This window comes from Nannobrachium achirus (genome assembly GCF_963921795.1).
Source record: "Nannobrachium achirus genome assembly, chromosome: 6".
Lineage (NCBI taxonomy): Eukaryota > Metazoa > Chordata > Actinopteri > Myctophiformes > Myctophidae > Nannobrachium > Nannobrachium achirus.
Window position 1 is genome coordinate 28,255,795 of NC_137815.1, and position 8,786 is coordinate 28,264,580.

Below are 8,786 nucleotides of genomic sequence, written 5' to 3' on the forward strand. Positions count from 1 at the left end.
ACCAGGGGGGGGGGGGGATTTGAAATGAACATGAATCAACATTTGTTTTACAGATGGCACACATCGTGTCTGTGTACGTGTGATGCCAGGGGAACCAAATCCCTTGCATATATGGATGTGTGTCATCAATATTAAGCCCATATCAGTGAATATCTATAGGTACCAGGGGTATGGGTAACTGGTCCGATAGTACATCACTGGCCAGATGGCCAAGACTACTTAATTGTGTAGTTTGTTTTCTTGTTGACAATGTAGACTATAATGACTACTGTGACTGTCAGTTCTTGGCTGTGTGTAAACGGATTACACGCTCATTATTAATTGTATCAGCTGCAGGCAGCTGCATTGATTACATCAGTGTACTAAGGTCAGCCTTCCATGTGTTACCCTTCTACTAACATCAAAGTCGCCATTGGGTTTCAGTCCCATTTAACAGTGCTGAAACTGTCCATTGTTATACAGTTTCTATGCAAAAATTCATTCAAAATATAAAAATGATTTAAACACAAAATCTATTACTACACTTTTTGTGTAAATTAGAAGAATGTTCTGGTTTGGTTTTCAACAGGACCACAATGCAAACAAACAAGCCCCTAGGGCTTTTTGTGCTACCCATTTAACAATCATTGTAAAATCGTACCTCTGCACTATTTGCAAATTGTCAATAAAGTATTCAACAGTGGTGGGAAAAGTTCAAAATGTACTTGAAGTAAAAGTACAAAAGTATTGGTATCATAATGTAGGCCTACTTAAAGTACCAAAAGTACTCAGTACGCACGCAGAATGTCCAATTTAAAGTTTTCAAATGTATACAAATATTTTGTTTATACTGAGCTGAAGTGGTTAATGTGTTTTGTAATATTAATCAAAATCTACAAAGTAACAGATAACTTAAGTTATCAAATAATATGTAGTAAAAGTACTATATTTGCCTGAGATGTAGTGGCGTAGAAGTAAAAGTATTGGAAATACCCCAGTAAAGTACAAATATCTCAAAATTGTACCACACAAGCCACCACACTCAGCTAAACAGATGTTATGCTGTCATGTGTTTTGCCAAGTCCCGGAAAAGACGCACTTTGATTGGCAGTTGTGCTGAATCCTCACCCCAAAACATGATTTATGAGATTGAGGTGGCCGTGGCTTGTGAGGGATAACCAAGGCACGGATGTATTTGTAATGACAACTACTGTAGTAACACATTCATGAAAACAAAAAACACTTTTGACCGCAACAAATAGTGTAAAAGTGATAGGCTTATAGGCTCCACTCTCCACTCTCGCTGTGAGGGCTGGTGGGTCCTGCTGGGGAAACTGGACAACAGGGGCATTACTGCCTTATAGACCCCATGGACAGTACTTTTGGATCAATATATCGTTCTTGTCGGGTGGAAACCTTGTATCTCCAAGTTTCAAATTTGTATGTTCTTTCGCAAAGTAAAGACCTGTTTCATCATACAAGGCTGTTGCACAAAAGCCGGTGCCGGTGCGAGGCGTTGTTTGCTTGTAGATCGCTGTTTTCACTAGTTTAAATCATTTTTAAAATGATAAATGCAAAACAAAACGGTCTTGGACATAATAAAGTTTTCATCCGACAACGACGATATATTAGGAGTAGTAGTTCACCCCCAAAATGACTTTTTTTCTATTGATTAGTCACGCCATGGAGACTAGAGTTCAATAATATTTTTTGTTTTTTGTCACATTCCTAAGACAAAAATTTGATTTGAGTAAATTTACCCCATTGATTCTGCATGGGGATCCGTTTCGAAACGGGTCCCCATCCGGAACGAATGAGGGTAAATTTATTGTTATCACATTTTTGTCTTAGGAATGCGACAAAAAAACTAAAAATATTATTGAACTCTAGTCTCCATGGCGTGACTAATCAATAGAAAAAAAGTCATTTTGGGGGTGAACTACTCCTTTAGGAACATGAGCCAAGATGTTATTTAGGGCGGAGTTGTCCTTTAACACAGAAACACACATGGAGATATACAGTACTGTCCTATTGTATTTATTTCACAGTAAAGACAATGATAGAGCAAGCTGTCATCCAAACTGGGAATACCTTTAGTTAGATAAACCAGCCTGAACAGGACATGAAGCAAAGAACAAACTAATGAACATGTAAGCACACAGTAAAATCCTCCTTAGGGTTCATGTAGCCCTGAGAGTGTACCAATGGAACCAAATGGGTTCCATTGGTACAGTACATTCAGAGATACAGTACAAAGGGACAAATTAACACTGAGGATTTAACTGGTGATTGTTTCGAGAACACACAGTGATGTCCTAATGGTAAATGATTGAGCTCTGGGTTGAAGACACATCTTTACAGCAGAACCCATGTAAAGCATGACAATTTTGAAAAGTCCCGACCACTCACATGAATAAAAACAGACAAACGGAAACAGGATACAGACTACTACTTTTAGTCAAGACTCCCTTAGTATGGTCTTAAACACACTGCATACCGCATTATCCAAAATATATTAATTATTGCCACCATATACAGTTTTACATGTTAATTTATGTTACAGATCTATTACAGTAATCGTGTTTGTAGCTACTTTTGTAATGTTACATTACTCCAATTGTATGTACAGATTATTATTATAATGATAATAATAATTATTATTGTTGTTAGGTATACAAAATCCTTTACTGTACTGTATACTGTAGGTGGAAATTGCAGCCACATGGTGAATTAGATATTTTGCTGTACATCCCCATTTTGATATCCTGCGATTGAATAAAAGAAAAAGAAAAAAAACGAAACTAGACTGTACTCTATCATATAAATCGACATAGTGCCACATACAGTAGCTGCAGACATGATTACTAAATTTAAGTGGACAGAATAATTTATTTTATAGTATATTGTTGAACAGATTTAAATGATTGATTGCATGTTCTTTTGTTTATAGTGATATGGTTAAGGCCAGATTGGATTTAAATTTTGATCTTTATTAGCTGTTTTACCAGATGCTTTCTTACTCTTAATCAAGTCATTATTTGGAAGAGTAGGCCTACAGTTTGGCTAGTCTGCCCAGTGCCCACCTCTGTATGTAACCTTAATTCATATAATGGACTAACAGTGTGAGAAAGTAATCTATTGCTTCAGTACAAAAAAATCAAAAAATCAAAAAAATCAAGAAGCATGGCTGTGATGACTTAAGATAACTTGATGAAATTAAGAATAAGCAAAAAACAATCAAAACAAAAATAATGGGAGAGTTTAATTTCATTTCATTGCATGTAAATAATATTGAAATCTCTCTCTCTCTCTCTCTCTCTCTCTCTCTCTCTCTAGGTCGTCCTCAGACACTCTTTTCAGATGTGGAACTGATTTTAAAATGTCTCTGTTACAAAGTGTTGTGTGACAAGAATGAACATTAGGATTCATATAATCCAATTTAATTCATGATTTATAAATTGTATTGAATCATTCAACTCCTGTTAATGTCCTCACAATGATGTTGGCCTACTGATAACAAACTGTCTCTACACCTTGGTAAAATCCATTCTTTTTGGGACCAGACATTCTCTCTCTGTGAGATAAATGTAAACGATTTCAAGGTCAAAGTTGATGACACAGTAATCTCTAGCAAGGCAGAGATTACCTATTTGGGCTGTACTCTTGACAAATACCTGTCGGGGGATACTATGGCAACAATCAAAGAACAAGATTCCTGGGCAGAATCTCCACTTTTGTCAACAAAAGTGCCCTCAGGATTCTTGCTGGGGTCCTCATTCAGTTCCACTTTGACTACGCTTGCACCTCATGGTACTCCAACATCAAAAGGCCACTAAAGACTAAACTCCAAACCTCCCAAAACAAATTGATTCGGCTACTTCTCGACCTGGGGCCCATGACCCATGTTTCTCCCATACATTTTGCTAGCCTAAGTTGGCTCAGCATTGAAGACAGGGTTACACAACTAAAATAAATTTTACTTGACTTTCAAAATACTCAATGCAAAGTTAGCGACACCCACAGCCACAACACCAGAGGTAGCGCACACAATGATCTGATAACACAAACCCATGCCATGGCTTGAAACCATTGAACTGTAGAATAGGGATTTGAACATCTCTGAGAGTCTGATAATAGATCAACTGTTGACCTGAAAATAGTTTTGTTGCAAGGAGTTGCATGACATGCATTGGTGTGGTGTGGGCTTTAGCGTTGTTGAAGAGTTATTTGTATGTTACCCTTCAATTATTAAACACTAGCCCTTACCCGTTCAAAGATATGAGCTCCAAAATGATGTGCAGTGTGTGGGTTATGGGATGTGCACTGTGCACACAGTATATGAGGGATGGAAAGTAACTTTAACTGGTGCTTGCATGATGTAGGAGCATCAATGTAAGAAACCCGTTTCGTTTAATGGCTACAGACCTGCCTGCACACACCCCCCCCCGTGTGTGTGTGTGTGTGTGTGTGTGTGTGTGTGTGTGGCCTGAACAACAGCGCCCCTCCCTTAACATGTGTGGTCACTAAAGGTACTGTAGGCTAAATAGATACAGCATAAAAATGCGAATATACAGCATATGATTTGTGAAAGTGACAAACGGGCTTCACAGTTATGTCAGGTGTGTTCATATGCTGATGGTGATGCGATTTCAGATCAATTGCTCCAGCCACTGAGGAGAAACGCTGTTGATAGGCTCCAATAGTGAACTCCAGGAAGACTGGGATTTGAACATGGAATCTCTGTGCATAGAGTCTGATGATTAGACCACCATACCATCATTACAACACTTTGCAAACTTGTCCCATGCCATACCTGGAAGCGACATTCAAGAGAATTGCCTTGTCCAAACTCTCCTGAACTTGAATGCAGCATCAGAAAGAATTGCTCTCTCTGTGTAGAAATCCATGCCGTTACGCCACCTCTCCAGTATAGACTTTATTATGCTTAGTTCAATGTGTTAGCCGACCTCCAAGCTCATAACGTGTCGTGCTGCAACGCGTTGTGAGCTTGGAGGTCTGCAATTTTCAATATTTTCACCAAAAGGCCCTTTTAGAAATGTCAGCCCCTGCCTCTCTACCATTCTCTGCACAATCAAGATAGGAGAGTGGCTCGCTGTATACATGTACCTTTATGTACATAGGCCAGTAAAAGAAGACAAGGATTATGTGCTTGTTTTCTGTACAGTTTTTTTTATTTATAACAATATCTGTTATTTAGTTTGCAAAGTACTCCAGCAAAAAATTAAACCTTATTCTCTTTCAAAAAAAAAAAAAAAGTCTGAGCCTCCATGCATTGTGTACTATAAAAGCTATGTGTAATTTTTCATTAAAAAAAGGACTAATCCCAAAAAAGAAAAAGAAAAAACATTAAAAAAAAAGCATGTATGATTTTTGCAAAATGTTCTTTAGGGTAAAATGATTGTACTCTTCTCTTAATTAAAAGACAAAACATAGATCAAAAAAATAACACTTAATTGCAGACAGATAAGCACACACACAAAAAGAAAAAAACAAACAAACAAACAATACAAATAATGAGTCGTTATTCTAGTTACATTAAAGATTGTTATTTTCTTTTCTTTTTTTCTCACATGCATTAAAAGATATGGCTGACCACCTTCTGACAGAAGCAGCATTTTGGGGACAGAGAGGCTGAGGCTTTTAAAAGACACATCAGAGCAACCAGAATGGTTAGCGTTAGCAGCAGCAGGGGCGCAAAGGAGAGGGGGGAGGAGGCGGGGGGATGGGGAGTGGGGGGGGGGGTTACAGCTTAGGAGAAACACTGAGGGGTGCTGGGGGGGGGGACTGATAGGGCTGGGATCCGGTATCATTTTGGGGGTCCTTGTCATGAAAATGTTTGAGCACCACTGACATAGAAACAGGTTTTTCAGAAACCTGTTAGGATTAAGGAGACATTTATAGAACAGGGGTCAATATATTCAAAGACTTGCTCAAATTGTCGTGGTTTTTCAAAAATAGCAGATCTACAAGCTTGCAGCGCGGAATTTGGTCCGGAGCTGTGAGCTTGTATATCTGCTATTTCTAATAGTTAAAGCCAAGCATAAAATAACGATCATCTTATAGTCTGCTGCAGTCTTTTGGGAGTTGCTTGATTCAGTATTTAGATTTGTGATATTCATTTTTATCAGACACGCCCCCTTTCCTATACAAACCCATTGTAACTTCAAACTCCATTTTAACCGTGACAGATTCATCTACCCGTCCTGGCTTCTGGTGACTCATACGAGTTGAGTTTGAAGTTATAATGGTTGTACAGGAAGGGGGCGTGTCTGATAAAGTATAGAATTTCAAATATCTAAAATTCTGAATCCAACAACTTAAAAACTGTCCGGGGTGTTCCCAAAAGCCTGAGTAGACGAAAAAAAAAAGTCTAGTCAAATATCCCTTTAAGGCAGTGGTTCTTATCTATCTCGATCTACGGCGTTGTGAGCATGTAGATCGGCTATTTACAACAGAACCGTGTTATACAAAATGAAATGCCTCAACTCTTAGTGCTCGTCAGGGTGAAGGGGTCCCCAGTTAAAATATGGTTATTTTGGGGGTCGCGGCCTGAAAATGTTGAGAACCAATGCTTTAAGGAGCCGGAATCAGGTTCCATCATATTTGGAAACAGGTTTTATCTACACTGTCAGAGCTGGAAGACCTGTGTGGACTTCACGTCTGCTAATACAATGACAATACCAGTGGTCCACAAAATTCTACATTTCAAGGACTACCATAATGATTCCATTTGTACAGGCCTGTAAGGGTTACAGGCCTGTAAGGGTCCATTTGGCAACCTCCATAGAGGAATCGTGAAAGAGAACCGGTAAGGAATGGGACCGTTAAAGGGAGGGAATCGTTAAAAAGGGACAGAGACAGCAACTGAAGAAATGTACTTAACCACTTTCACCCTGGCGTCCCTGTTTCACGTACATAATTATAGGCGAAAATCTAAAAAAGAAATGTGCTTATCTACAAGCTCACAACGCATAGAAAAATGTGACTCGTTGAGAGCTGTTAGATTAGTTAATTTTGCTTTGCCACACTGTCATACAACAAAGCTCAACAAATCAACAAAGGCGTTAAGTGGTTAAGATTGTGAGCAAGAACAAAAAAAAAAAAAGAATGCAAACAAATAAAAAAGCAACAGATCTTGATTTAAAAGAAAAAAAGGCAGAAATATCACCTTGCGGGACAAAGACCAGAACGTACATTATTATCTTAAGTCTTCACAGAAATCAACCCCAAAGAAATTACAAGACGCAAAAACAAACAAAAAAAAAAGGACCCAACATAATCCTTTCTCCTTTCACCGTCGCCATAAACTGCAGCGTTCCTCAGTTCCACACAAACGGAGAAAGACCCCTGTAACAGTCAACTCAAGGCTTGTTCAGGACGTTGATACTTCTTCCCACCATGACCACTCATCAAAGTATCTGTGGTTATGTCCCCTTCATCATCATCATCATCATCATTATTATTATTAGTGCTGGCCTGCTGTGGCCCTATTAGTGGGCACCTTAATCACCCAGTGCCCACTGCCCACCCACCCCCCCATGCGGAAGCGTTCACCTTCATCACCACCAGCCTGGAAATAATACAACCATTCCAGATCATACTTGATTGTTAAGGCTAATTTTATGCTTGACTCGCCGAAAATAACGGACAGAATTCTTTCCAACTCGAAAATCTGTTATTCTCGTTGAGCCACACGGCCGTACGACAAAGTATAATTTAGGCGATTTACACCTCATATCGACCACTCTGCCTGGAATGTTTTCTTCACATCGTTCACTTAAAAGTTTCTCGCACTCCAATTTCCATCAGACATTGACATAATGCTGCTCATCCTCTCATTTCAACAATACATTGAAAGAGGAAACCCTAAGCCCATACCAGTATGTTCAACCCAAATGTGAGATCGTTATTATAATGTGGCAAAAGATAATGAAAATACAAAATGTCTTCTGTGTATTCCTCTGTGAAATGTCGATGTCGCAAACCATCATTGGGCGAACGCACTATTCCGTACGCTTTGAAGATTTTGATTATTCTGATTCTGAATCTGATTATGATTCTGACAGAGCGAAACGACACGTTTGATGATCATCGTTTGCCAACGTCGACACTTTGCTGAGAAATTACACAGAAGACATAGGGGGATAATATCGATCTCCACACATCATCAAACCTTAAACATCGTATAGGATGTAACAAAAACAAACATACATCGACCTGCTTTGCGTCTCACGGCGTAGGTGCATACGTTACGCCGTAAAAAAGAATGAATTCTGTGCAAGGAAGAAAACACTAGCCTGAAATCCAGACTGATTCGCTGCGTTCATATTGTTCTCACTCTCGCTATACTCAGTCTGGCCAGTGTCCTGTTTGACTCGTACTTCTAGAACGTAGGCAAGTCATGAAGTGACTCGAATTTTACATTGTACAAAACTGGTCCCGGCCTCCCCCCCCACAGACCAATCAGAAGCCGCGGTTTGTTTTTCTCCCCTGTTTGTGCGTGGACATAGGAGGCTTTCCAGACTGTGAAGCGAAGTGAGACAAAAGAAAATGGAAAAAAAAGACAGAACGTAGCAAGGCAGTCTGTATTCCAGGATAGGAAAACACAATCATTTCATGAACATAGTTCTCTGAGAAAATAATATGGAAATACTGTAGTTGCCACCTGGTATTGGCATTTTTAACACGTGCTGCTGTATACAAACGATGCAATAATAAATCTGTCTCCTCAATACAACCAAACTGTCATCAAGACAACATTGGTACCGTTTTCTTTTTTTTTTTTT